The sequence below is a fragment of the Diceros bicornis genome, chromosome 4 (assembly GCF_020826845.1).
Source record: "Diceros bicornis minor isolate mBicDic1 chromosome 4, mDicBic1.mat.cur, whole genome shotgun sequence".
Taxonomy (NCBI): Eukaryota; Metazoa; Chordata; class Mammalia; order Perissodactyla; family Rhinocerotidae; genus Diceros; species Diceros bicornis.
In genome coordinates this window covers 54,943,449-54,967,283 of record NC_080743.1, presented here as the reverse complement: position 1 = coordinate 54,967,283, position 23,835 = coordinate 54,943,449, and the positions used below count along the sequence as shown (strand labels likewise).

The following is a 23,835-nucleotide window of genomic DNA, read 5'->3' as shown; positions in this document are numbered from 1 at the left end:
ACCACTATTACCCTCTGCTCATGCTGCTCTAGCCACACTCACCTTCTTTCTGTTCTTCATTGAATGTGTCAAACCTGGTGCTACCTCAGGGCCTTTGCATAAGCTGTTCCCTCTGCCCAGAAAACTATTTCCTCTGATAGTTGCATTGCTGGTTCCTTCTGGTGTCAGCTCAAATGTCATTCCTCCAAGAGGCCTTCCCCAACCACCCTCCCTAATGCTGTGCCCCCACCCCCAGCACCCCTTCTCTCTATCACATCATCCTATTTTATTTTCCTCAGGGCACTTACCACTTCTGAAATTATCTTATTTTTTTAGTCATTTACTGTCTGCCTTCCCCCACTAGGGTGTGAGCTCCACCAAGTCAGCGGCTTTGCCTGTCACATCTCCAGCACCTAGAACAGTGCCTGGCACACAGACGCACTCAGTGAATTCCTGTGAATTGAATAACGAGTCAAGGGAGGTGAGATAAGAATCTTGACGCAATTCTCCATCCCACCAAGGCAGCCTCAGGCAATCCCTGGCTCCGGTTCTAGGCGAAGTTTCTGCCTTTCCCTCAGGCCTCTATTCCCAGCTGTCCTACCCTTTCCCCAGATCTCTGGAGCCCCTCCCTCGCAATCAGCATCTAACAAAAACTCTTTTGTGATTTTATGCCTAGGGGATTTAATCTGAGTCAATTTGGCTTCTCCAGCTCTCACTCAGCTGAGTCCAAAGGTCTGATCAGTGTTTCCAGTGGAACAGCCAGCAGCTCTGCTGTGTGAGGGCTCAGAGCTCCACCCAGGGGGAATGAGGGAACTGACAGAGGACAGCCCTGGCCTCCGCTCCTGGAGCTTTCATTCCTGGGTCTTGTGGAAGTCAATGAAGATCAACCAAATGAGAAAAGCAAAGCCTCCTTATTCAGAGCTTGCTATAGTGAGGGAGTCAGCCATCGTGACTTATGTTTTAGCAGAGACAGAGGCAGTCGGAGGAGTGGGAAACCCTTCGAGTGGGAAAAAGGGAAGGGTTCAGGGTGTGCCCTGATTGGAGGCTATTGGCATGGGGAAGCTGGAGGCGGGCTAACTAGAAGCCCGGCATCCTGTATGACTGGTTGGGGGTGCATATTTGGCTTCCTCTGGTTGGTCCTCAGTTGTGATGGGGACAAAAATTAGGGAAGCTGTCAGTTATTAATCTAGTCCTGGCCATTTTGAGCCAATTGTTCTAGAAGTTATTATTTAGCTTCCTGGATTGTTACTAGAGATAGTCTAACTATCTAAAAATCTGACTTGTTGGGGCTGGCCTGGTGGCATAGTGGTTAAGTTCCCTCACTTCACTTCGGTGGCCTGTGGTTCACAGGTTCCCATCCTAGGCACGGACCTATTCACCACTCATCAAGCCATGTTGTGGCGGCATCCCACATACAAAATAGAGGGAGATGGGCACAGATGTTAGCTCAGAGCTAATCTTCCTCAGCAAAAAGAGGAAGATTGGCAATGGATGTTAGTCTTCCTCACAAAAATAAAAAATAAATAAAATATGGGACCAGCCCAGTACCGTGGGGGTTAAGTTCGCATGCTCTGCTTCGGCGGCCTGGGGTTCTCAGGTTCAGATCCCGGTCATGGACCTACACACCGCTCATCAAGCCATGCTGTGGTAGCATCCCATATACAAAGTAGAGGAAGATTGGTGCAGATGTTAGCTTAGGGCCAATCTTCCTCACCGAAAAAAAATATATAATAAAATAAATAAATAAATAAATAAATAATCTGATTCATAGGGGCCAGCCTGGTGGCATAATGGTTAAGTGCAGGTGCTCTGCTTCAGTGGCCCGGGGTTCGCGGGTTCAGATCCCAGGCGCGCACCCATGCACCGTTTGTCAAGCCATGCTGTGGCGGCGTCCCACATAAAGTAGAGGAAGATGGACACGGATGTTAGCCCAGGGCCAATCTTCCTCAGCAAAAAGAGGAGGATTGGCATGGGATGTTAGCTCAGGCTTAGTCTTCCTCAAAAAAAAAAAAAAATCTGATTTGTAGATTCCCCAGTTGGTTTATTGTAGATAAGGAGTTGGTCTCCTGGGCAGGTTTCTGCAGGATGTGGGTCAGAGTTCTATTTTTCCATCCAGTTTGGCCGTTGTGCGTTGTTCAGTCTCTGAGACTACGGAGCAGATCTTGGTGACTCTTCATCCCTCCCCTTAAACATGTGAAAGCCTTGGAATAGGAATATAATTTCCTTCATCCAGCAGCTCTCCAGAGAAGGCATTCTCTGTGCAAAGAATGGTGAGGGGTGCAGTAAAGGCACAGGACTGGGCCAGGCCCTGTCCCTGGAGGTCTGCAGTTCAGTTAGGGCGGTGAGACGCGCTGTTCCTGCAGGCTGCGCACTGCCTCACATAGCTGCTTCAGAACAGGGGATTCTGATTAGGGGAATGAGGAGGGCTTTATGGACGGTGTGGGATTTCATGAGAGGTATTGCTATAGAAGGAAACCAGGGAGAGGAAGCGGGCGACTCTTGGAAGGGGGTCCTATGAGGAAGGGGGCAGGTGGAGGGGCCCTAGCGTTGGTTACTTCCTCCGTCTGGGTCTCAATTCTTTCCCCCATAGAGCTGCTGTGAGGCAGACACAGTATATGTGAAGGTGCTTTGTGAGTTGTGAAGGTTTCAGTGTGAGGGAAGACCATGGGAACCAGCTGGAAAGGGCCTCTCTCACCGAAATGAGAAACCTGAATGTACCTAGACAGTGATAATAATAATACCAGCACTTAGTGAGTTTGAGTCACTGCTCTAAGCCTGCACAGAAACCCTCTAGCAATCCTAGAAGCTAGTTACTATCATTATCTCCATGTTACAGATGAGAAAACTGAGGCACAGAGCAGTTAAGGAACTTGCCCTGAATCACACAGTAAGTATCAGAGGGGAGAGAATGCTTAGATTGTGTGCTTTGCACAAGATTAGCTGCAACTGTGCTCTCCCAAATGCTGATTCAACATCTTTGTCCTTGAATGTGTGTCCTGATGCAACACTAACCATTATTTATAATAAAAATCAGCTGTTAGTGCCAGGCCTCGTCCTAAGCATTTGCATGTATTAATTCACTTAATTCTTACAACAGCCCTCTGAGATAAGGACTGTAATTATCATTCCCATTTTATGGAAGGGAAAATTGAGGAGCTAAGTGGCACAGCCCAGGCATCTGACCCTGGAGTCTGCATATCCACCACTGTGCCATGCCACCTCTTGTCAATAAGCAGGGCTGTGACTGTCCATCAATCAAGTCAGTGATTCGCACAGTGGATCCACACAGTAGCCCACAGCTAGGAGCCCACCCCAGGTCAGTGGTTCTTGCTTTTCTGGATCACAGACCCCCCTGAGGATCTGGTGGAAACTACAGATGCTCTACCGAGAAAAATGCGCACACACATGCCATTTTATACACACTTTAGAATATTCACAGATCCCTCTCATGCCTTTCCATGGCAAGTGGGTGATGAAGGAAGAGTTCTGGGGTGAGTGCTTCAGCCAAGGGATATTCTCCAATCTGGAACGAAAGGGCAAGGCTTTAAGTTCTATAAGGTTCCATTATTGAGAGAGCGGAGACAAAATTCCATATCTACTTTTATTTACTTCACAAGAGAACAGAACAGAAAGCAGCCTGTCCTGAGAGTCCCCATCTTTGGATTAATCTAATTACCCAACTTCTTTCCCACATTCAAACAGCTGAACGCTGCTGGAGGAAATCTCGATAATTCTGCCGATTTATGCCAGTGCACATTTATGGTTTCTAATCCCAGCAGGGTCTTTAACACTACTTGGCAACTCTTACTTGTACCAGAAAAACACTCACACCCAGTTCTCACGACGGCCATTCCAACCCTTTTTTAATGATTCTTTGAGCTTTAAAAGTTTCATGTGTTAGAAGAAGCACAATTGTACAGATTTTAATTTACATCCTCCAGGGTTTTTATCCAGTTTCTCTCCCCACTTGTCCTCTTGACTCTTTCACTTATTTGTTTATTTGCATATTTATTTAATTAGAGGCTACCATGCCTGGCACTGGGCTAGGCTCTGGGATACCTACCAAGGTCTCTGTTCCCACGGAGCTTATAGCCCAAAGAAGAAGACTATCATTCAACAAATCATTACAAATATGTCGAGGGATACTCAAGGGAAAGTAGAGAGTATTATTGAATGTGTTGATCTGGGAGTTTCAGGAAGGCCTCCCTGAGGAAGTTACATTAAAGCTGAGTCCCGATGGATGATATGTCAGTTAGGAATGCTTTGGGCTGGAGACAACAGAAAACCTGACTAACAGTGAAACCATAAGGATGTCTATTGTTTCTTTAAGAAGTCTGGAAGCAAGGGGTTCCAGGGTTTTTAAGTGGCTCAACATATCAAGAGCCATGAGCTGACATTTCTGCAATTCTCTTGGGTTTTCCCTCAGTCATAAGAGGAAGCCACAGATTCAAGTGTGACTTCCTTACATAACATCATCCCAAAGCAAAAAGAAGAGAAAGAGCTCCAGTTCCCAAACAGCTCTCTTGCAAAAGGGCACAAAAATTCATCCACAATTTCTCAGAAGTTTTCCTCCTGTGTCTTTTCACCCAAAAGTAGGTTATATACCCACCTCAGATGGGCAAAGAGGAAGAGTGTTACCATGATTGACTTAGACCAATCATGATTTATCCCACAGCACAGTGAGGACCCTACCTTCTCTGAAGATATTGCTCCCTATTGGACCCCTCAGTTCAGGGTGAAAGGGACCACCAATTCTGGATATGGAAGCCTAGATAATTCAAACCAACCCTTACACCAATAACGACTTAAAAAAAAAAAAACTTTAAAAAGTCATCTTAAAAGTATCAGAGAAGTAACCAGATTTGAGGAATTACTGACTTGAGATGCTGAGATACTGACGAGGATGGGAAACTAGAGAAGTGAAGCCTTCTCTGAAGGCTGCCTATGCCTTGAGGTTTTTCTTCTGGAAAAATCTGAGCTGTAATTCTGGCAGCCTTGAGGGGTGAGGGTGGAAATTTCAGAGTCAGAATCCTGCCAGGAATGGGGACCCTAGTGAACATCTCTCTGTACTGGCTGTGATGCTGAAGGGATGCATGCTGGGTGTAAGAGAGACCTAGAAAAAAGCAAGCCCTGAACTTGATTTAAGGTGGTCCAGATTGCTAGTGCCCTTAGGAGCTGGCAAAATAATAAGTTCTCTTTAGAGGAAGACAATATTATCTTGAGTCTCAAGGTATTTCTTTTTTTTTTTTTTAAACTTTTTAAATTTTATTTATTTATTTATTTTTCCCCCAAAGCCCCAGTAGATAGTTGTATGTCATAGCTGCACATTCTTCTAGTTGCTGTATGTGGGACACGGCCTCAGCATGGCCGGAGAAGCAGCGCGTCGGTGCGCGCCCGGGATCCGAACCCAGGCCACCAGCAGCAGAGCGCGTGCACTTAACCGCTAAGCCACGGGGCTGGCCCTCAAGGTATTTCTATAAATAATTTTTCAAAAACAATGTCCAGCACACAAAGATATCCCAAGGACATAAGACAGCATGAATAACGGTAGGTACAATAGATAATAGAAATAGACTTATTACAGGGCCTCCAGATATTGAAATTATCAGCATAGGTTACAAAACAATTATGCTTGTTATGTTCAAGGAATAAAAGCCAAGAATGAAAAATTTGGCTGAGAACTGGAAACTTAAAAAAATGACATAGCAAATTTAAACAGGAAAAAATGTAAATTCTGGGGCCAGTCCCGTGGCTTAGCGGTTAAGTGCGCGCGCTCCACTGCTGGCAGCCCTGGTTCGGATCCTGGGTGCGCACCCACGCACCGCTTCTCCGGCCATGCTGGGGCTGCGTCCCACATGCAGTGGCTGGAAGGATGTGCAGCTATGACATACAACTATCTACTGGGGCTTTGGGAGGAAAAAATAAATAAATTAAAAAATCTTAAAAAAAAAAAAAAGATATTTAAAAAAAAAAATGTAAATTCTGGAGCTTAAAACTACAATAACCAAAATTAAGAATGGAAACAGAGAGTTTTAGCAGCAGATTAGAAACAGCAGAAGGGAAAATTAATGAACTGGAATATAGGTTGGAAGAAAATATCTAGAAGACCCATAATGGAGTAAAAAGATAGAAAATGCAGAGGAGTGGGTTAGAGACACGGATGTCAAGATGAAAAGGTCTAAATAGAGTCCCATAACGGAAAGAATGGACATAGGCAATATTTGAAGGAAAAATGGCTCAAGTTTTTCCAGACATGATGAAACACATCTAATCATACATTTAAGAATCCAACAAATCCTAAGCAGGATAAATAAAAAAGAAACCCATTTGGGGCCGGCCTGGTGGCGTAGTGGTTAAGTTCGTGAGCTCCGATTCAGTGGCCTGGGGTTCGCAAGTTCGAAACCTGGATGTGACCTAAGCACTGCTCATCAGGCCATGCTGTGGCAGCATCCCACATACAAAATGGAGGAAGACTGGCACAGATGTTAGCTCAGGGACAATCTTCCTCAAGCAAAAAGAGGAAGATTGGCAATGGATGTTAGCTCAGAGCCAATCTTCCTCACCAAAATAAAATAAAATAAATAAAAATAAAAATAAAATAAATTACAGATTCCCTTGAAACAAATAAAAAATATAAAGTCTTAAAAAAAAATTAAAAACAAAGCAACCCACCGCCTTACACATACTACAGAAAACTAAAGACAAAGAGAAAATAGTAAAAGCAGCCAGAGTGAAACAAATAAATTATCTTCAAAAGCCACAACATTTGAAGGACTCACACTTCTGAATGTCAAAGTTTACTACAAAGCTACAGTAATCAAGACAGTGTGGTGTTGGCATAAAGGTAGACATATAGGTCAATGGACTAGAATTCAGAGTCCAGAATGAATCCTCACATTCATGGTCAATTGATTTTCAGCATGGGTACCAAAAATTCAATGGGGAAAGAACAGTCTTTTCAACAAATGGTTATGGGACAACTGTATACCCACATACAAAGAAGGAAATTGGACCCCTACCTCATGTCATATGCAAAAATTAACTCAAAATGGGTCAAAGACCTAAGTGTAAGAGCTAAAACTATAAAATTCTTAGAAGAAAACAAACATAGGAGTAAATCTTCATGACCTTGGGTTAGGCAGTGATTTTCTAGATATGACACCAAAAGCATACAACTAAAGAAAAAATAGATTAAGTGGACTATATGAAAATTAAAAGCTTTTGTACTTTAAAGGATACCATTATAAAAGTGAGAAGACAATCCACCGAATGGGAGGAAATATTTGCAAATGATATATCTGATAAGGAAATTTAATCTACACTATATAAAGAACTCTTACAGGGGGCCAACCTGGTGGTGTAGCGGTTAAGTGCGCGCGCTCTGCTTCAGTGGCCCAAGGTTCGCCAGTTCGGATCCCGGGCGAGCACCGACATGCTGCTTGTCAAGCCATACTGTGGTGGCATCCCATATAAAGTGGAGGAAGATGGGCATAGATGTTAGCCCAGGGCCAGTCTTCCTCAGCAAAAAAAAGAGGAGGATTGGCAGATGTCAGCTCAGGGCTGATCTTCCTCACACACACACAAAAAAAACCACAATGAAATAGCACTTCACACCCACCAGGATGTCAAACTTAAAAAGACAGATAGCGGCCAGCCCAGTGGCACAAGCGGTTAAGTCGAGCACTCTGGTTTGGCAGCCCGGGGTTCACAGGTTCAGATCCTGAGCGCACACCAACGCACCACTTGTCAAGCCATGCTATGGCGGCATCCCATATAAAGTAGAGGAAGATGGGCATGGATGTTAGCTCAGGGACAATATTCCTCAGCAAAAAAAGAGGAGGATTGGCATCGGATGTTAGCTCAGGGCTGATCTTCCTCACAAAAAAAAAAAAAAGACAGATAATAACAAATGTTGATGAGGTTGTAGAGAATTTGGAACGCTCTTATACTGCTGCTGGGAATGTAAAATAGTGCGGCCACTTTGGAAAACAATCTGGTAGTTCCTCAAAAGGTTAAACATAGGATTACCAGGTGACCCAACAATTCTACTCCTAGGTATATACCCAAAAGAAATAAAAACATTTGTCCACACAAAAATTTGTATATGAATATTCATAGCAGAATTATTAACAGCCAAAAAGCGGAAACAACCCAAATGCCCATCAGCTGATGAATGGATAAATAAAATGTGCTATATCCATACAATGGAATATTATTCAGCCATAAAGAGGAACAAAGTCATGATACATGCTACAGCATGGATGAACCTTGAAAATATTATGCTAAGTAAAAGAAGGCAGACTCAAAAGGCCACATATTAAATGATTCCCTTTATATGAAATTTATAGAATAGGCAAAAATCTATAGGGACAGAAAGTAGATTAGGGGTTGCTTAGGGCTGGCTGGGGGGGTTAATTGTGGATACGGGGAATGAAGATAACTGCTAAAAGGTACAGGGTCTCTTTTTGGGGTGATAAAAGTGTTCTAAAATGGACTGTGGCATGGTTACCCAACTTTTGTGACTATACTAAAAACCATTGAATTGTATACTTGAAGTAAATGGGTGAGTTATATGGTAAGTGAATTATATCTCAGTGAAGCTGTTACAAAAAAAAAGAACATAGAACAGTTGGGACAAACTGAAACTAAGAGATTTAAATCCAAAAATACCACTCATTATATTAAATGTAAATGGACCAAATGCTCCAGTAAAAAGACATGGTTGTCTGACCGGATTTTTTTTTAAATCCAACTATATGCTCTTTACTAGAGATAAAGAGGGATACTTCATAATTATAAAAAGGTTCAATTCACCAGGAAGATACAAAAATTCTAAATTTGTTATACTAATAACATGACCTCAATGTATTTAAAGCAAAAATTAAAAGAAACAAATATCCAATCATAGTAGAAATTTTCACATACTCTTTCAGCAGACAAAAAAAAAAAAATTCGTAAAGATATAGATTTGAATAACACTATTAACCAACTTTACCAAATAAATATATAGAACCTCATACCTGAAAAATTGCAAAATACACATTCCTTTCAAACACACATACAGTATTTACAATAATTGACCATATACTAAGCCATAAAGCTAGTTTCAACAAATCTGAATGATTGAAATGATTCAGAGTTTATTCTTTAGCCACAATGCAATTATGCTAGAAATAAAAAAACAAAAGGATAGCTAGAAAACCCCATATGTTTGGAAATAAAACAATATACTTCTAAATAATCCATGGATCAAAGAAGAAATTATAATGAAATTTAGAAGTCTGAACATAATAATTAAAAAATATTGCATATCAAAAGTTTTTGGAGATGGCCAATAGGCACATGAAAAGATGCTCAACATCACTAGTCATCAGGGAAATGCAAATCAAAACTACACTAAGATATCACCTTACACCCCTTAGAATGGCGATAATCACCAAGACAAAAAGCAACAAATGCTGGAGAGGCTGTGGAGAAACGGGAACCCTAATCCACTGCTGGTGGGAATGCAAACTGGTGCAGCCTCTATGGAAAACAGTATGGAGATTCCTCCAAAAATTAAAAATAGAGGGCCGGCCCCGTGGCTTAGCGGTTGAGTGCGCGTGCTCCGCTGCTGGCGGCCGGGGTTCGGATCCCGGGCGCGCACCTACGCACCACTTTTCCGGCCATGTTGAGGCCACGTCCCACATACAGCAACTAGAAGGATGTGCAGCTATGACATACAACTATCTACTGGGGCTTTGGGGGAAAAAATAAACAAATAAAAAATTATTAAAAATTAAAAATAGAAATACCTTATGATCCAGCTATCCCACTACTGGGTACCTACCCAACGAACCTGAAATCAACAATCCAAAGAGGCTTATGCACCCCTATGTTCATTGCAGCATTATTCACTATAGCCAAGACATGGAAGCAACCCAAGTGTCCCTCGATTGATGACTGGATAAAGAAGATGTGGTATATATATACCATGGAATACTACTCAGCCATAAAAAAAGACAAAATCGTCCCATTTGCAACATGGATGGACCTGGAGGGTATTATGTTTTATTTTTTTATTTATTTTTTATTTTTTGTGAGGAAGATCAGCCCTGAGCTAACATCCATGCTAATCCTCCTCTTTTTGCTGAGGAAGACCGGCTCTGAGCTAACATCTATTGCCAATCCTCCTCCTTTATTTCCCCAAAGCCCCAGTAGATAGTTGTATGTCATAGTTGCACATCCTTCTAGTTGCTGTATGTGGGACGCGGCCTCAGCATGGCCGGAGAAGCGGTGCATCGGTGCGCGCCCAGGATCCGAACCCAGGCCGCCAGCAGCGGAGCACGCGCACTCAACCGCTAAGCCATGGGGCCGGCCCTGGAGGGTATTATGTTAAGTGAAATAAGCCAGAAAGAGAAAGACAAACAGTGCATGATTTCACTCAAATGTGGAAGATAAACCAACACATGCACAGACAGAACTGTTTGGTGGTTACCAGGGGCTAGGGGAGTGGGGAGTGGGCACAAGGGGTGGAGGGATGCACTTAGATGGCAACTGATAAACAATAATGTACAACAAAAATTTCACAATAAAAAAAAAAAAGTTGTTGGAGGGGCTGGCCCCATGGCATAGTGGTTAAGTGTGCGCACTCCACTGCTGGCAGCCCGGGTTTGGATCCTGGGCGCGCACCAACGCACCGCTTGTCAGGCCATGCTGTGGTGGCATCCCATATAAAGTAGAGGAAGACAGGCACAGATGTTAGCCCAGGGCCAGTCTTCCTCAGCAAAAAGAGGAGGATTGGGATGAATGTTAGCTCAGGGCTGATCTTCCTCACAAAAAAAAAAAAAGTTTTGGATACAAGCTATTCGTTTTCCGTTTACGTAGTTACATTAGAAACTATGTTTCTAATAGTTACACAGTTACATTAGAAAAGAAGAGGGCCGGCCCCATGGCTTAGCGGTTAAGGGCTTGCGTTCTGCTACTGGTGGCCCAGGTTCGGATCCTGAGCACACACCGACGCACGGCATGTCGGGCCATGCTGAGGCCGCGTCCCACATACAGCAACTAGAAGGCTGTGCAACTATGAAATACAACTATCTACTGGGGCTTTGGGGAAAAACAAAAAAAAAAAGAAGGAGGATTGGCAATAGGTGTTAGCTCAGAGCCGGTCTTCCTCAGCAAAAAGAGGAGGATTAGCATGGATGTTAGCTCAGGGCTGATCTTCCTCACAAAAAAAAAAAAAAAGAAAAAAGAAAAGAAGAAAAGGGGTCGGCCCAGTGGCGCAGCAGTTAAGTGCGTGCACTCTGCTTCGGTGGCCAATGGCTCGCAGATTTGGATCCCAGGCATGCACCGATGCACCGCTGGTCAAGCCATGCTGTGGCGGCACCCCATATAAAGTAGAGGAAGATGGGCACGGATGTTAGCCCAGGGCCAATCTTCCTCAGCAAAAAGAGGAGGATTGGCATTGGATGTTAGCTCAGGGCTGATATTCCTCACACACACAAAAAAAGAAAAGCTGAAAATTAATGAACTAAACACGCATCAGAAAAGTAGAAAAAGAATAGCAAATTAAACTTGATGAAATTAGCAAGAAGGACATAATAAAGATAATTGAAAACATACACAAAATAGAATAAAAATAAAACAGATGTTGGTACTTTGAGAAGACTAATGAAATTGATAAACCTTTGGTGAGAAGAAAAAGAAAAAAAAGAGAGAAGGCATAAATGAACCCTATAAGGAATGAAAAGCAGGGCATTACCATAGTTCCTGCAGAACTTAAAAAGAAACCAAGAGGACAATATGAACTTTAGGCTAAAGCATTTGAAAACTTTTTTGAAATGGGTAAATACCCAAGGGGGAAAATGACACTTCCCAAAATTTTACCCCAAAAGAAACAGGAATTCTGAATAGACCAATACCTTAACAGAATTGAAAAACTAGTCAAACATTTTCCCACAAAGCATGTTCCAGGCCCACATGGCTTCATTAGTGACTTCTACCAAACATTTACAGAAGAAATGAGGTCTCTACTAAAGAAACTCTTTTAGAAAATAGAAGTAATTATACTTACCAACTCATTCTGAGGCTAGTATTTTACTATGTATACAATGCATTGTATATTGTAAAATGTACTGTGAATATATAAAATTTTTTCTATATATTACGTTGTCTTCACATCCTAAAAAAAAAACTTGGGGCCAGCCCCATGGCCTAGTGGTTAAGTTCGGTGCACTCCCCTTCAATGGCTGGGGTTTGGTTCCCAGGCATGGACCTACACCACTTGGTGGCCATGCTGTGGTGGCGACCCACATACAAAATAGAGGAAGATTGGCATGGATGTTAGCTCAGGGGAATCTTCCTCAAGCCAAAAAGAGGGAGATTGGCAACAGATGTTAGCTCAGGGTGAAACTTTCTCAGCAAAAAATAAAAAAAACAAAAAACTTTCTGGCTGGAGAGAGACAATTCTTAGAGATAGTCGGGAGCATAATCCAGAGCCACACCTCCTCTATCTGGCCCTTGTACCCCAGGAGGCAATATTCCTCTCCCCTAATCATCCCAGGGCCAGGTGCCAGGCAACTAGGGACCACCCCAATAGTCCAGAGCTGCCTGAAATTATTCAAATTAGCCAGTCCTAAATTGTTCACCCTGCCCGGTCTTGCCTTTCCCACAGAAACCCCAATAAAGGCTGTGGCCTAAACCTTCCCCCACTCCACTGTCTTCTGCTCTAGGACCAGTAAGCATAATGAACTTTTTTTTTCCTGAGCCTCTCTTCTGTCTCCTTTTGTGGCCACACATAGGACTGACTATCTCATAAAAACAACAAAACACATAATCTTGATACCAAAGCCTGATAAAGACAGTATGAGGAAGAAAAATTACAGGTAAATCTCAGTCATGAACAATGACACAAAAATTCTAAACAAAATATTAGGAAGTTGAATCTAGCAATATATAAAAAAGAACGCTACATCATGTCCAAGTTGTGTTGATTATTATTTTAATAATGCAAGCTAAGTTTAACTTAAAAAAAAAAATCAATTGGGGCCAGCCCCAAGGCGTAGCAGTTAAGTGCGTGCGCTCCGCTGTCAGGCCATGCTGTGGCAGCGTCCCATATAAAGTGGAGGAGGATGGGCACGGATGTTAGCCCAGGGCCAGTGTTCCTCAGCAAAAAGAGGAAGATTGGCATGGATGTTAGCTCAGGGCTGATCTTTCTCACACACACAAAAAAATCAATTAATGAATTTACCACATTAACAAACCTAACAAGAAAAACCATAGATCATCTCAATAGCTGCAGGAGAAATATTCAACAAGATTCAACACCCGTTTATGATATACTAAACTCTTAGCAAACTAGGAATAAAAAGAACTTTCTTAATATGATGAAGCATAGCTACAAAGCATTAACAGCAAACATCCTGTTAGTGGTGAAATGTTGAAAACTTTTCCCTTGAGATCAGTGATTTATTGCTATGTAGCAAATTACCTTAACACTTAGTGGATTAAAACAACAAGCATGTATTATCTCATGGATTCTGTGCATTAGGAATTTGGAAGTGCTTAACTGGGTGGCTCTGGGTCTTTCATGAGGTTGCAGTCCAGAAGTCAGCTGGCATTACAGTCGTCTGAAGGCTTGCCTGGGGCTAGAGGATCCTTCAAAGTCACTCAGGTGGTTGTTAGCAGGTGGCCTCAGGTCTTTACTTGTTGGCTGGAGTCCTCAGTTTCTCACCACGTGGACCTCTCCTCACAAGACGGCAGCTGGCTTACCCTAGAACTAGTTTCCAAGAGAGAGAGGCAGATGCCACTATGTCTTTTATGTCCTAGCTTTATGTCCTTTTAAGTGACATATCATCACTTCTGCCAGGCTCCATTGGTCACACAAACAATATGAGAGGGGACTATACAAGGGTGTGAATACTAGTAGGAAAGGATCATTGGGGGCCATCTTGGAGGCTGTCTACCACAATTAGGAACAAAACAAGGTCAGGATGCCCTCTATCTCCACTTCCCATCAAGATTACTTGGAGGTTGGGCCAGCCCAGTGGCTTAGCGGTTAAGTGCACACGCTCCGCTGCTGGCGGCCCGGGTTCGGATCCGGGGCATGCACTGACACACCGCTTCTCTGGCCATGCTGAAGCCGCATCCCACATACAGCAACTAGAAGGATGTGCAGCTATGACATACAATTATCTACTGGGGCTTTGGGGGGAAAACAAATAAATAAAATCTTTAAAAAAAAAAAGATTACTTGGAGCTTTATCCAGGGCGGTAAAAAAGAAAAAGAAATAAAAGGCAAAAGACTAGAATGAAGAAACAAAAGTACTGATATTCACAGTGGATGTGACTATCTGCATAGAAAATCTTAAAGACTCTACAGCTAAGAGGCATCTTCTTTCCCTCCCACAGCCACCTCCAGAGGCCTGAGCCTACACCCTCGCCTTGCAGTTCTTCACAGGCCAGCTCCACTGAATGGGAGTTAGAGGTCCTCGGGGATAGGCAAGGTTGCCCTGAAAAAAACTGAAGCTAAGTAAAAAAAGACAGGAAAGGCGAAATCTTCAGAGCAAAGAAAAAGTCTAAACAACATAAAAAGGAAGCAAAAGAGAGCATTAAATTAGAAGAAAAACAAAACAAAACGAGAATGTTATGTGAAGAACGCCTCAAAGAAAAGGGAGGAGGAGGAAGAAAGGAAGAAAATTTACTAGAGAAAACAAGAGAGTGAAAACTGGGAGGGGCCGCCTCGGGCGCACAGGAGATAGGGAAGCCGAATCTGGGCCACTTTACACCAGGGCTTATCAGAGGTCCTTGGACTGCCCTTCACAATAGTTGAACAACTACTTTGTAGATGCTTGTTTTTAGTAGCCCTAGAAACAAATTTTTTAGGTTTTTTTTAGCAGATAAAAACAAATTTTCAAGAAGGAAGAAGTTCTACTTTACCTGTTTATTTTTTACAAACTTAGATAAAATGCGTTTTTTTATGAGGCTGTTGATTTTTCTACACCACCATAAATTAGTGGCATTTTGAATAAAGAAGATTTTTATTGTCTTGAGTATAAACTTAACATTTCACAGGCAGGGAAGGGGGCTAGTTTTCATAATGGATAAACAAATTTTGGTGAAATACAAAGCATAAATCAATGGCAATTGGAATCATAATCATGCATTTAACATGTTCTAAACACTTTAAATGGTCTATCTTCTATGCCCATGTTTTAAAAAATAATTTTATTGGAAGCATATTCTGTGTATGATATAATTCACTCCTTTCAGGTGTACAATTCAGTGTTTTTAGTAAATTTGCCAAGTTGTGTAACTGTCAACATATATCAATTTTAAAACATTTTCATCACTCTAATAAGATCCCTCATGCACATTTATTCTTAATCCTGTTCCCCCTCTCCTACCCCAGGCAACCACTAATCTACTCTCTGTCTCTATAGCTTTGCCTATTCTGGATATTTCATATACATAAAATCACACAGTGTGAGGCCTCTTGTGTCTGACTTATTTCATTGAGCATAATGTTTTTTTTAATTGGTCATAATAGTTTATAACATTGTGAAATTTTGGTTGTACATTATTGTTTGTCAGTCACCATATACATGCCTCCCTTCACCCCTTGTGCCCACCCCCAACCCCCTTGCCCTTGGTAACCATCATACAGTTCTCTCTGTGTGGTGGTTTACATTCCACATGTGAGTGAAATCATGCAGTGTTGAACATGTTTTTGATGTTCATCCATGCCATAGCATGTATCTGTTCTTTGTCCCTTTTAATTGCTGAATTATATTCCATTGTATGAATATATCACATTTTGTCTGTCCATTCTCCAGCTGATGGACATTTAGGAGGTTTCCATTTTGGTTATTATGAATAATGCTGCTAAGATCATTTGTGTGCACGTCTCTATGTGGATATATGTTTTTATTTCTCTTGGGTAGATACCAGAGTGGAATTGCTGGGTCATATGGCAAATGTATGTTTAACCTTCTGAGAAACTGCCAGTTTTCCAAAGTGACTGTACCATTTTTTTTTCCCACCAGCAATGTTAGAGGCTTCCCATTTCTCCACAACCTTAGCAACACTTGTTATTGTTTTTTTGATTATAACCATTATAGTGGGTGTAAAATGGGACTTCGTTGTCGTTTTGATTTGCATGTCCCTAATCACAAATGATATTGAGCATCTTGTCATGTGCTTATTAACAATTTTTATATCGTCTTATGTGAAACGTCTGTGCAAATCTTTTGCCCATTTTTTGATTACGTTTTTTTTCTTATTATTGAGGTGTAAGTGTTCTGGATATTCTCTTCTGGATATACACCATGTTGTTTTTCAGTAGAATTGTCTCTCACACACAACTATACTCTGGTCCTGGATCTCCCTCTCTGAATGTATGCTATCCTTGACATCTTTGGTAGTGGTAGTCTAGTTTTTCCTAATAACTTTGATAATGTGCTATGAAAGCCTAGAAATTTTTATTGAGTATATGGTGTTTATAATATTAAAATTAAAAAAAATTTTAGATTAACACTGTCTGTATCAGTTTCTTATGGCTGCTAGTAACAAATTACCACAAATTTAGGGCTTAAAACAACAGAAGTTTATTCTCTTACAGTTCTGGAGGCCAGAACTCTGGAGGCCAGAGTCTTACAGAGCTAAAATCAAGGTGTCAGCAGGACTAGTTTCTTCTGGAGGTCCCAGGGAAAAATCTTTTGCTTGTTTCTTCCAGTTTCTGGTAGCTGCCCACATCAATCATTCTAATCTCTGCTGCCATAGTAAAATTCCTTCTCCTGTTTTGTTGTCACATCTCACTCTGCCTCCTTTTTTTTTTTTTTTTGTGAGGAAGATCAGCCCTGAGCTAACATCCATGCTAATCCTCCTCTTTTTGCTGAGGAAGACTGGCTCTGAGCTAACATCTATTGCCAATCCTCTTCCTTTTTTTTCCCCAAAGCCCCAGTAGATAGTTGTATGTCATAGTTGCACATCCTTCTAGTTGCTGTATGTGGGACGCGGCCTCAGCGTGGCTGGAGAAGTGGTGCGCTGGTGCACGCCCGGGATCTGAACCCGGGCCGCCAGTAGTGGAGCGCGCACACTTAACCACCAAGCCACAGGGCCGGCCCACTCTGCCTCCTTCTTATGAGGACCTTTGTGATTACATTTAGGGTCCACCCAGATAATCCAGGATAATCGCCCCATCTCAAGGTCCATACCCTCAGTCACATCTGCAAAGTCCCTTTTGCCAAGTAAGGCAATATTCACGGTTCCAGAGATTAGGACCTGGATATCTTTGGGGGCCACTGTTCAGCTTACCACACAGTCCAATAGAAATATAATATAAAGTGAGCCACAAATACATGCCACATATGTAATTTTAAATTTTTTGTAGTTACATTTAAAAAAAGTAAAATAAGACAGGTGAAATTAATTTTAATAAAATATTTCATTTAAAATAAAATATTTCATGATACCCAAAATATCATGTCAATATGTAATCAACACAAAAATCATTAATGAGATATCTTGCATCCTTTTTTTCATGCTAAGTCTTTGAAATCCAGTGTTGTTTACACTTACAGTACATTGCAGTTCAAACCAGCCACATTTCAAGTCCTCAACACCCACAAGTGACTGGAGGGTACTGTATTGGACAGTATGACCGACTACCAAACTGGAAAGTCACTGGAATAACTATTCAGAAAAGGATGACAATGACACGGCTTTTCTATTTTTAATACTTACATAAAGGAATTTGTATAAACTATTCCTAATGTTTATGTCTGATCATTAAACAAACACCAAGACACTCTTGAAAAAGAACAAAGTGAGAGATATCAGAACTTGTTATAAAGCTATAGACTGTGTAGTACTGTGCAAGGATGAAGAAATAGTAGAGGGGCCGGCCCTATGGTGTAGCGGTTAAGTGTGCGCGCTCCGCTGCTGATGGCCTGGGTTCGGATCCTGGGCGCGCACCGGTGCTCCACTTGTCAGGCCATGCTGTAGCAGCGTCCCATATAAAGTGGAGGAAGATGGGCACAGATGTTAGCCCAGGGCCAGTCTTCCTCAGCAAAAAGAGGAGGACTGGCATGGATGTTAGCTCAGGGCTGATCTTCCTCGCCAAAAAAAGAAAAAATAATACTAGAGCGGGGGTTCAGAAATAAGCCCATGCAAATATGGACACTTGATTTATGACAAATGTGGCTCTGCAGAGCAGTGGGGAAATGACAGTCTTTTCAACAAATGGTGCTGGGATAACTGAATCTCCAAATGAAATAAAAAAATGAATCCTGACCCCTACCTCCCAGTATAAATAATAATCAACTCCAGGTGGATACTAGTCTTAAATAAGATAGGCAAAACAATAATACATCTCAGCAGATAGAATAGGAGAGGATCTTTGTGACCTGGGGGTAGGAGAAGATTTTTTAAAACAGATGGAAAAAGCACTAAACATAATAACAATTACATTAAATTTAAGAACATCTTTTTATCAAAGACACTATCAGGAGAGTGAACAGTCAAGCCACAGAGTAAATAAATAAAGAATGAACTACAAATCAATAAGGAAGTCTGAGAAAAGATGCAAGAGACTTGAGCAGGCATCTTAACAGAGGATATCGAAATGGCTAATCAACATATGAAAATGTGCTCAACCTCATTTATAGTCAGGGAAATGCAAATTAAACCCACACTGAGATACCAACACAAATACACCAGAATGGCTAAACAGACAGACAACCTCATGAGTTGGTAAGGCTGTGGAACAAGGGAACTCGTATACACTCAGCAGGAGTGAAAATTAGTACAACCAATTTGGCATTATCGAGTTAGGTTGAAGGGATTCTATAACCCAGCAATTCAACTCCCAGCTGTATACCCAACAGAAATGAATGCAATACATACCATTTTTATATTAGCATATCTAAAATAGCCTAAAAATGGAAACAACTCAAATATCCATCAACAATAGAATAAATTGTGGTATATTTCTAAAATGGAATTTTATCTGAAAATGAGGGAACTACAGGTATATGGAATAATATGAATGTATGTTTAAAAAGCCAGACACACAAAAAATACAATCTGTCTGATTCCATTCTTATAAAGTTTTAAAATGGGCAAAACTAGGGCTGGCCCCGTGGCTTAGCGGTTGAGTGTGCGTGCTCCGCTGCTGGCGACCTGGGTTCGGATCCCGGGCACGCACCGATGCACCGCTTCTCTGGCCATGCTGAGGCTGCGTCCCACATACAGCAACTAGAAAGATGTGCAGCTATGACATACAACTATCTACTGGGGCTTTGGGGGAAAATAAATAAATAAATAAAATTATGAAAAAAAAATGGGCAAAACTAAATGTGCATTATTCACAATAGCCAAAAGACGGAAACATCCCAAGTATCCGTCAACAGATAAATGGATAAACAAAATGTGGTATATCCACACAATGGAGTATTATTCAGCTATAAAAAGGAATGAAGTTCTGATACATGCTACAACACAGATGAACCTTAACAACATTATGCTAAGTGAAATGAGCAAGACACAGAAATACCTACAAATATTGAAGGTACTTACACAAGTTTCCTAGAATAGGCAAATTCACAGAGACAGAAAGTGGACTAGAGGTTACCAGAGGCTGGGGGGAGGTGGGAATGGGGAGTTATTGCTTAATGATTATAGAGTTTGTGGTGATGAAAAAGTTTTAGAAATAGAGAGTAGTGATGGCTGCACAACATTATGAATGTAATTAATGCCAATGAATTGTACACTTAAAAATGGTTAAAATGGCAAATTCATGTTATATGTATTTTACCACAATATTAAAAAATTAATAATGTAGTATACCAAAAACCATTTAATTGTACACTTTAAAAGGGTGAATTATGGGGCCGGCCCCATGGCTTAGCGGTTAAGTGCGCGTGCTCTGCTACTGGCGGCCCGGGTTCAGATGCCGGGCGCGCACCGACGCACCACTTCTCCAGTCATGCTGAGGCTGCGTCCCACATACAGCAACTAGAAGGCTGTGCAACTATGACATACAACTATCTACTGGGGCTTTGGGGAAAAAATAAATAAATAAATAAATAAAATAAAAGAGTGAATTATATGGTATGTGAATTATACCTCAATAAAGCTTTTTAAAAAAAACCTAAATGATTGTTTTTAGGATTCATATTTACGTGGTAAAACTATACAGAAAAAGCAAGTAAATGATCACTATAAATATCAGGACAGCAGGACAGTGGTTACTTTACAGGTGTGGGACGAGTCTAAACCAGAGAGCAGCAGCATGGGGGCCTCTGGGGTGCTGGCCATGTCCTTTTCCTTGACCTGGGTGGTTGTTGCCAGGAGTCTCATTTTATAATAATCTATTGAACTACACATTTATGTTTAGCACACTTTTTAAATGTGTATTATTTTTCACAATGCTTTTTTAAAAAAGTATAAATTCAGCAAGAACAAAGCATTGGGGGGTTGGGGGAGGGTGGCTTGTTGAGTAGACAAGAAGTGTCTGCCACAGGAGAACAGAGCTGCCCCATCTGAGCAGAGGAGGAAGAGAGTTCTACGTGGGAGAGCAGCGTGTGCAAGTCCCCAAAGCACAAAAGAATGTGGTGAACCTGAGGAACTGAAAGGTGACCAGGCCAGTTCCAACCACGCTGAGAGAACAAGAGGGAACAGTGTGTATGACGAAGCCCGAGGACTGGGCAGAGGCCAGATGGTGGAAGGCCAGGCAGGCATACGCGGGTGTTTTAGACATCTAGACTCACTAAGGGAACAGTGAGACGTCACGAAGGGTTTTAAAGCAGCGAAGTGAGCTGATCAAATCAGTTAGCAGGTCATTCTGCCTGGAGCATGGGGCATGGACTGGACAGGGCCAGGAGTAGGAGCCAGGAGACCAGTTAGGAATTCGTTTCCATAACCTGAGGGTTAGTGGAAACTTGGACTAGGGTGGAAGCAGTGGAAAGGTGAGGAATGCAGTGTCCTCTGCCCTGTGAGCATTTCACAACTCTGTTCAACTATATGCAGCGCTATCTCATTTTTTTATGTAGTTAAAAATACTTTTTTTATATTATGTACCCTATTATATTAGATACGACACTTGTACCCTGCTATATACAGTACACGATTACACATACATACTTGTACATATGTTTTGTATACAGAGTTGTGCACACAAAACCATGATGACTAGATTTTATGAGTAATTTAAGGGATTTCTAGAGGTTATGTTGACTATATAACTTTTGCCTTATCTTTATTTATTTTTTCCCCCAAAGCACCAGTAGATAGTTGTATGTCATAGCTGCACATCCTTCTAATTGCTGTATGTGGGATGTGGCCTCAGCATGGCCAGAGAAGCGGTGTGTCGGTGCGCGCCCGGGATCTGAACCCGGGCCGACCAGCAGCGGAGCGCGAGCACTTAACCACTAAGCGATGGGGCCGGCCCTGCTTTTGCCTTATCTACTGACTTTAAAACCTAACCTTAGTGTAAGGTGGACTCCACTGCTGATGGATTTAAGAGATATTTATGGGATTTGGTGACTGACTGGAATAGAAGGGAGAAGGAGAGGGATTAATTGAAGAATGATATTCCCAGGTCTCTTGCCTAAACAACTGAGTAGATGGTGGTTCTATTTATTGAGATGGAGCCCACCGGTATAGGAATAGTTGGAGGGTAGAGATTATAGATCATTTTCTCAATATTTTATGAAAAATTTCAAAAATGCAGAAAAGTTGAGAGATTGTATAGTGAACACCCATATACTCACTACCTAGACTCTACAACTCACTTGTTATATTTTCTTTTTCACATCCTCCCATATTCCCAGAAGACTTCATCTTTGAACAAGCTGAGTTTGTGGTATCTAAGGGACTTCCACGTGTCGTATCTAATAGGCCGCTGATCTAGAGTACAGAAGTACATTTAAGAGCAGGCTGCACATGCCACGTCCCCTTCTTTGCCTCCCATTCACACTCAATTCCCTAGAATTTGGTTTCTGACATCTTCTTCTGAAGGTGCTTTCACTAAGACCACCAACTACCGAGGACTCCAAAATGGAACTTATTACCATCCTCCTGTAAACCCCGCTCCTCCTCCCGTATATCCTACCTTACAGTGACCCAAACCTCAAACTTGGGAGTCATCCTAAACACTTCCTGGAGCAAACAGGTGCGGTCAATTCTGTCTCCTAAGTATTTTTAAAAGATGTCCCCTCTTTCTTCAATCCCTGTACCATTCACAAAGTTCTAGATCTCGGAATTTCTCATAGTTTTATTAACATCGAAGAATTAGTTTCAGCCTCTGAACTGGTCCCTGTCTCTATCCTCTCTCCAGCTCATCTATTCCTACCCACCTGTCTGTCCACCTAATTGAGCTTTTTTTTTTTTTTTTTTTAAATCTGTTCACATCACTTTTACAATCCTTTACAGGTGCTTATCCCCAGGTTGGCATGACATCTATAGTCCTTCAAGAACTTCCAGAAAGCATGACTAAGCCTAAATTTCCAACCTCATGCCTAGCTACTCTCCCACACCAGTTACTACTTAGTGGCTCTTCAAATATACGAACCACACTTTCTGCTTTATTGCCTCCTCCAAGACCTCCTTGAAAGCCAGGCTAGTGGCTCCCACAGAATCCTGAGACTACGTCTATCATTAGATATTCAAGTCTCTACAGAACTAAAAACCCTTGAGGGCGGTGTTTTAGTCTTCTTTATAGCCAGAACACTTAGCACTCTGCCTAACACAGAACAGACACTGTTTAGTCTAGCTGAACTTGGCTAACAACAAGTGCTTTGTACATCCTCCCCTTCCAGCAAAATCCTACTCAAGCTTGAATTCCTCCATGAAGCTTTCCTGGGCCCCTCCACGTATTTAGGGGCTCTGACTCATTTATCCACCGCCCCTGATCTTAACAAATTGTATTTTAATAGTTTATCTATTAAACTAATTGCCGTAAATGTTAACGCTCTCACCTTTTCTTGAGAACAGCAATCCTATCCATGCTTCTGAGCCCTATTCAAAGCCAGGTCCTCCATTCACTAGTTGGAGGAAGCGAGAATTATTTCTAACTCTGAGCTCCTGATGCTTATACCTATTTAGCACTTGATTTCTTTCGCTGTAGCTGCTTATTGCTTTTCTGGTTCCCCTCCTCTCCTCCCCGATAGACTGTAAACTCCTAGGGCCTGGGACCCACTCGTCTCTGACTGCCCCTGAAGCACTTGGCGCGGCGCTTTGCAAATGCGGCCCTAAAGCATCTCCGGGAAGGTCCTGGAGGGACAGAGCCCTTTCGAGAACTCTCTGCCGGCGGCTCCGCTAGCCCGTACCTGCACGACCGGAGCTCCGCCCACGCCACGAGCTCATTCCAACCCGGGCACAGAGGGAAAACATGCCGGTCGGAGCCGGGGAAGAGCAGGCCCTGGCCTCTCCCCGCCCAGTCCCTGGGTCCTGGCGGCAGCCGGAGGCACGTCGGTCGACTGCGCAAGCTCGGTGACGCTCTCCAAGCGCCTGTCGCGAGCGCGAGGCCCGGGTCGCCCAGGCTCGGGTGGGCGGGGTTGCCGGTGCAGGGGCGGGGCCCAGTGCAGCCCTCGCCCGCCCATTGGCCCCCGTGCTGACGGACAGGCGAAGGAGCTGCTAAGACGCTGCTTGGTTAGAAACGGCCATCAGGGCAAAATATAACTAAGGAAATAAATAAAAGGCTGTGGAGGAGGGGAGGAGAGAATGGTGGGTGTCGACTTGAGAGCGGCTGGGACATGACGGCGGTCCTCGGTTCACCCTCTTCCGCCATAACCGGGACCCGGGAAGTCCCGCTTTCTGGAAAGTTGTCCTGGGAGCAGTCACGGAGGACTCGTCCCCACAGGACCCGAGTCTTCA

General features: G+C 42.5%; 1 long non-coding RNA gene across 1 annotated transcript; it reads right to left on the bottom strand.

The window, feature by feature from the left end:
• Positions 1–3,383: 3,383 nt before the first annotated feature.
• Positions 3,384–23,479, bottom strand: LOC131404425 (uncharacterized). Its single transcript, XR_009219793.1, has 3 exons — positions 23,289–23,479; positions 13,451–13,738; positions 3,384–3,502 (listed from the first exon to the last, which is right to left on the bottom strand). It is a non-coding gene; the product is annotated as an uncharacterized LOC131404425 (long non-coding RNA).
• Positions 23,480–23,835: the final 356 nt, after the last annotated feature.